Source organism: Dendrobates tinctorius, unplaced genomic scaffold (assembly GCF_039654945.1).
Source record: "Dendrobates tinctorius isolate UK_male_01 unplaced genomic scaffold, ASM3965494v1 ptg000036l, whole genome shotgun sequence".
NCBI lineage: Eukaryota > Metazoa > Chordata > Amphibia > Anura > Dendrobatidae > Dendrobates > Dendrobates tinctorius.
Genome location: NW_027361704.1, coordinates 38289213 through 38295561, shown reverse-complemented (window position 1 = coordinate 38295561; position 6349 = coordinate 38289213).

The window sequence follows — 6349 nt, the reverse complement described above, 5'->3', positions numbered from 1 at the left end:
GTATGGAGGTGGGATCATCAGATTTAGTAAAAGAGAGATTTGACCAACCACATCGACTGTGGTTCACGTGTAAAAATATTCAGAAGAGCCAGTCTGCTGTCTGCATTCAGGGCACTTGGTTCTAAGAAGGCTGGCTCTAATTATCTGGCCTCGCTTTATGCTCTATGTGTGAGCCGGACGTCTATTTTACAGTAGCCTATGAAGTCTTGTTCTGACCCTCCATATTGTAAAAGCTGCTTCCACGAGACGAAGAGCGTAGTGTGAACTGGAGTTTCTGCGGAGTTGTGATGTCACAGAGAAGTGGAGCAGAACGGCACTGGAAACTGGAGAAGGGGGGTGTACAGTAGATTAATATATTAATACACTCATACTACATTACATGCATATATACTGTACAGTACATATATACAATATATCTATAATATAACCGGGGGAGCGTCACTCTGCAGTGTGTCTTAAAGAACATGGCGGTGGAAAGCGAGGACTGCGCTTGCGCCAAGTCCGGCACCACAACACGCCGAGAACAAGACAGCGCTGGACACAGGGAAGAAAGGTGAGTATAAATGTTTTTTTTAATGTGTGCAGTTTAATAGGGGTCAGGGGGACCATTCATCTCAGAATTGGGGGGTGAGGGAACCATGCATACCAGGAAAGGGGGGTGAGGGGACCATGCATACCAGGATAGGGGGGTGAGAGGACCATGCATACAAGGATTGAGGGGTGAGAGGACCATGCATACCAGGATTGGGGGGTGTAAGGATCATGCATACCAGGATTGAGGGGTGATAGGACCATGCATACCAGGATAGGGGGTGAGAGGACCATGCATACCAGGATTGGAGGTGAGAGGACCATGCATACCAGGATTGGGGGGTGAGAGGACCATGCATACCAGGAAAGGGGGGTGAGGGGACCATGCATACAGGATAGGGGGGTGAGGGGACCAAGTATACCAGGATAGGGGGTGAGAGGGCCAGGCATACCAGGATAGGGGGGTGAGAGGACCATGCATACCAGGATTGAGGGGTGAGAGGACCATGCATACCAGGATTGGGGGTGATAGGATCATGCATACCAGGATTGAGGGGTGATAGGACCATGCATACCAGGATAGGGGGGTGAGAGGACCATGCATACCAGGATAGGGGGGTGAGGGGACCATCCATTCCAGGATTGGGTGGTGATAGGACCATGCATACCAGGATTGGGGGTGAGAAGACCATGCATACCAGGATTGGGGGTGAGAAGACCATGCATACCAGTATAGGGGGGGTGAGGGGACCATGCATACCAGGATAGGAGGGTGAGGAGACCATGCATAACAGGATTGGGGGGTGAGAGTTCCACGCATACCAGGATTGGGGGGTGGGGGCACCAGGCATACCAGGATAGAGGGGTGAGAGGACCACTCATACCATGATAGGGGGTGAGGGGACCATGCATACCAGGATAGGTGGGTGAGGGGACCATGCATTTCAGGATTGGGGGGTGAGAGGACCATACATACCAGAATAGGGGGTGAGGGGACCATGCATACCAGGATTGGGGCATGAGAAGACCATGCATACCAGGATTGGGGGTGAGGGGACCGTGCATACCTGGATAGGGGGGTGAGAGGACCTTGCATACCAGGATTGGGGGTTGAGAGGACCATGCATACCAGGATAGGGGGGTGAGAGGACCATGCATACCAGGATTGGGGGTGAGGGAACCATGAATACTAGTATATGGATAAGGGGGTACATACCAGGATAGGGATGAGGGGTGCAGCACATACCAGGATGGGAGACCATATACTAATAAAAATGCCCACCACCCGGGCATAGAACGGGTTCATAGCTAGTTTATACTTGTGTATATATATATATATATATATATATATATATACACATTTAATAAAAAATTTTAGATGGGAGTGCTTATTTAATGAAAATATCCCTTCTATAAATCAAATATGTTAAAGTTTTCATAAATAATTTGAGCAAAAGCATTCACATGTATATTTCCATTAATACAGATTCTGTATAGGTTATTTCCTAATGTCAGTGGTGACAAGTTTACAGGTTACAAATGGCCAATTACATTTGAGAGCTTCCTTTTTGGTATCATTTCTTCTTTTTTTGAACAATGAAAGTTCAACAAGGGTCAAGTTAAAAAAATGTAGGAACTGGGGTCAAGTTGGCTCTTTCTCCCATTTACAATTTTGACATCTCATTTCGAAACAGCATAATTAAAGTGTAGTCTGCCAAACTGCCAAAAAAAGCCTTTCTCCATAATAAGAGCACATCAGGCTGATGGTGGTGCCCCGAGCAGGTGCAATGGTACCTAGTTTATCTTACATTGTAAAAAACACATCTGTTTATCTCTCAGGTCGTCTGTATTACGTTTCCCTGATTTTTATCTCCTGTGTACCTTCAGGGCTAAAAGAAAACCCTGATTCCAGTGGTAGGTGGTCAGGGATGTGCACAGCTGCTCTCCTCTCCGTTTGATTGACAAATGCTTTAGTGAGACCAATGCATCGGATACGCTTCTGTGAACTTGCATGGATCTGAACAAGTGTTTCCCATTTAGCATGTGACAGGGAGAGTGCCGCAGGTGATGATCCGCAACAATTCAGGTAACATGGACTCCGCTCCTTCAGAAACACTTGGTCTAATTAGCTGCCACTTGACTTATCAAGAGACCATTGTTGTCCCGAAGTAACACTAGAATTCTGAAAGGGTTTACATTTTGGTTGTCGGCAAATTGAAGAATAGAAAGATTTTATCATTCGAAAAGGCTAATTAAAAACTAGTAAGACAATGTATTTAACTGAATGTTAGAAACCAAAACTGAGACTATAAATTAATTTATATAGAGCCCTGGTTCTGCCCTATTAACATTTTTTAAAACTTGCTTATTTTAAATTAAGCTGATTTTTGAGGGTGAAAATTCTCTTTTACACAATACTTTTGAATAATTAAATTTTACATTTATATTTCGTGCAGATCACAGCCCCTCTCGCAACATGTCCTTCAGCACATGTGATAACCCTGCTCATTGAAGGGTTTTTACCTTTCTAACCTTTTGAATGAAATCATAATCTTCATATTATATAAATGATGAAATCCGCTGTTACTTACCCTTCCCAGGTCTAATGTTACATCTCACCACGTTGCTCTGGTGATTGCTCACAGGCCGCTGTGGTGATGTCACTTCACTAGAACTGCAGCCAATCACTGGGCATGGTAGGTCATGCCATCAACATCTGCACAGCTGCTGAGCTCACTGATTGGCGCCAGCAGTGATGGCGCTGTTTTTATGATATCACTGCAGAAGCCCGTAAATGATCACTAAAGCAACAGCTAACCTGGGGAGAATATTTTTTACTTTTTAATATAGGGAATTAGTACAGAAAGTTGAAAGGGGAAACCCCCTATTACTGAGCTAAATCATCATGAAGAAATAAGTGTGTCTTTTTTCCATACCCTCTTTATTTGATGACATGCAGTAATTTTTTAAGTGAAATGTAATTCTGCGAAATAGAATTCTAGGCAAAAAGATATTTTTTATAAGTTAAAGTCAATCTTCAACTATAGATTAACAAATCTACCAAAATGTAGAGATTTAGGTGAGTTGTCCAATTTGGAATTCTTATTTTACTCAGGGGCCCGGCTGGGAATGCAGCCTCAGTGGCCAGCAGTAACCTTGAGGATGTCAACGCTAGTCACTGATGTTGCTAGTCACGCAGCAGCTCATTCTTCCAGTGGTTCTCAGCCTGGACGGTAGCATCTTGGCACTGTCTAGGTTGAAAACGGTATGTCCCTAGACATGGATTATGGTGTGGGACAAAACGATGGAGAGGTGAGTGATATGACTGTTTTTTATTTTGTTTAATAACAGGAGATGATGGCTTCAGATTGCTTCAGGGCAATCTCATAGATGTGTCTTTTCTGGGCCAGCGTTGCTAAAGCAGATAGCTGCGGGCTGCTATTTTTAGGCTGGGGAGGGGGCCAATATTAATGGCCCCTTACCAGCCAGAGAATACTGAACATGACAGCAGGGCAAACACTAGATGCTCAGGCCCCCCATTCAAGTGAAGGAGGTCCAGGCTCAGGTCCGGGTACTGTTCTGGTATCTGAATCCATACGTTTTTTAACTGTTTGGACATACGCGCTGGACCCGAATATCCGTGGTCTGCCCATTTCTAGTCAGTACTAATAGTGTATCAATGCTGAGAAATATAAACAGATATTTAGACATCAGGCAATCCAAACAGGAAGGCATCTCATTGGCTCTAAATATATTCTGCAACAGGACAACAATACTAAACTTACAGCCAATAACATTAAAAACTATCTTCAAAATAGGTAACCATCAGACATCCCTGATCTCAAAATAATCAAGCCTGTCTGGGATTCCATCAACAGACAGAATAATTTGCACAGGCCTACAACCATAGAAGATTTGAAGCTAGTTCTTGAATTAATTCAAGATTTTTGGAAAAAGGGTGGTCGCTAGTGATGAGCGAGTATACTCATTACTCAGGTTTTCCCGAGCATGCTCGGGTGGTCTCCGAGTATTTTGGCGTGCTTGGAGATTTAGTTTCTGTCAACGTAGCTGCGTGATTTGCGGCTGCTGGACAGCCTGAATACATGTGGAGATTGCCTGTTTGTTAGGAATTCCACATATGTTTTCAGCCTGTCTAGCAGCCACAAATCATGCAGCTTTATCAACAAACACTAAATCTCTGAGCGTGCCGAAATACTTGGAGCTCACCCCAGCATTCTCGGGAAAACAAGAGCAACGAGTATACTCGCTCATTGGATTTGATTTAGATTTTTCTTTTATTTATTCACTATGTACAGTATTTACTTAATCCATAGAAACAAAAAATAGAATAAAAAAGTAAATCTACATAATGGGAACCGAAGTTATCCTCACTTTTGGCTGAATTATGCTAGTGGTGCAGAATTGCCACTTTTTTCCACCCAAAATATAATAATAAACATAATCATAATCAAAATGTTATTTGTACCCCCAAAGTAATGTCTAGAAAAATGTTAGCTTGGCATGCAAAGAACAAGCCCTCACACAGATCTATTAATGGAAGAAACAGTTATAGGTCTCACAAAATGGCAGCATAAACAAATTAGCCATTATTTTTTTACAAAGCTCTGAGTTTTTTTAACTAATAAAATCCAAAAAATACCTGACCTGAAAAATCATGGCACCAGGTGAAATTTATCACTCATTGAATGCCGTAAGAACAAATCTCCCCAAAAACATTGACAGAATTGTCTATGTCTTTACTAGTGACGAGCAAATAATGAAATATTCAGACTCGGGAAAATTGGCATAAATAATTTCTAATATCTGTGTATTCGTACCGAATAATGAATCCAATGCAAGTCCATGAGAAAGCCGAATATTTTTCTGCTGGACCCAACAAACAGGTCTGGGGGCCTGAGAAAATTGCTGAAATGGATGACAAAGTGCTAAAACTAAATGTGACCAGCATGGAGAAGATGCCTGCATGCCTTTCTGACTCACATATGGTATCTGGGAATAAGGGGCACATGCGGACCACTTGAGCCCCTTGCTGGTGTACCCCCAGGTAAAAAGCAAACAAATATTTGATACACATTATTCTGATCGCAGTTGTAATATATCTGTCATCTCTTGCAATCCTCTAGCCATGGATACCTTACAGGTTCCTGTCTTATATTATACCCCCGTGATCTGCAATGCTTACCTGACACATTATAGCAAGCTACCTTTTCACATTCTTGTAATCTGGATTGTACCTATTGTGGTGTAGTAACCACTGTGTCCGCTAGGGGGCGCTGTGTGGAGGTCCCAGGAGACGGGATGAATGGCAGAGTGTTGAGTGGCCGTTAGGTATCTCAAAGTGGGTGGCTTTGAGATGGAGACTTATGTATGTGTGATCAGCAAGGTTTTTGCTGAGATGCTGATTTAATATGAGAGGGAGAAGTCTCCAGGTAACTAGAGAGTTGGGGGGCCTGGTTACCTACAAACCCACCCAGTGGGTGTGTTTAAAGCATGGTTGTAAAGAGTGTGAAAATGCCTGAAGGACCTGTGATGAGGTCAGAGTCATGTGACCCAGTGGGCGTGGCTATGAACGATATAATGTGGCCAGGGTGAGTTACAGGGGGTGAATACTGGGACCTGGTTGGTCCAGTGTGGAAGGTCCCACTGTGATGGAGCTTCCTGCCTGACAGCACATGTGGAGTGGCTGTGTGTAATGGCTGCCAGCACCTGTTAGTTCCCTGGAGGGAATGAATGTCCGCTGCATGATAAAGGAACCGTGAGGTTGCCCGGACGTGGGTGAGATAACTTGGGGCTAGGA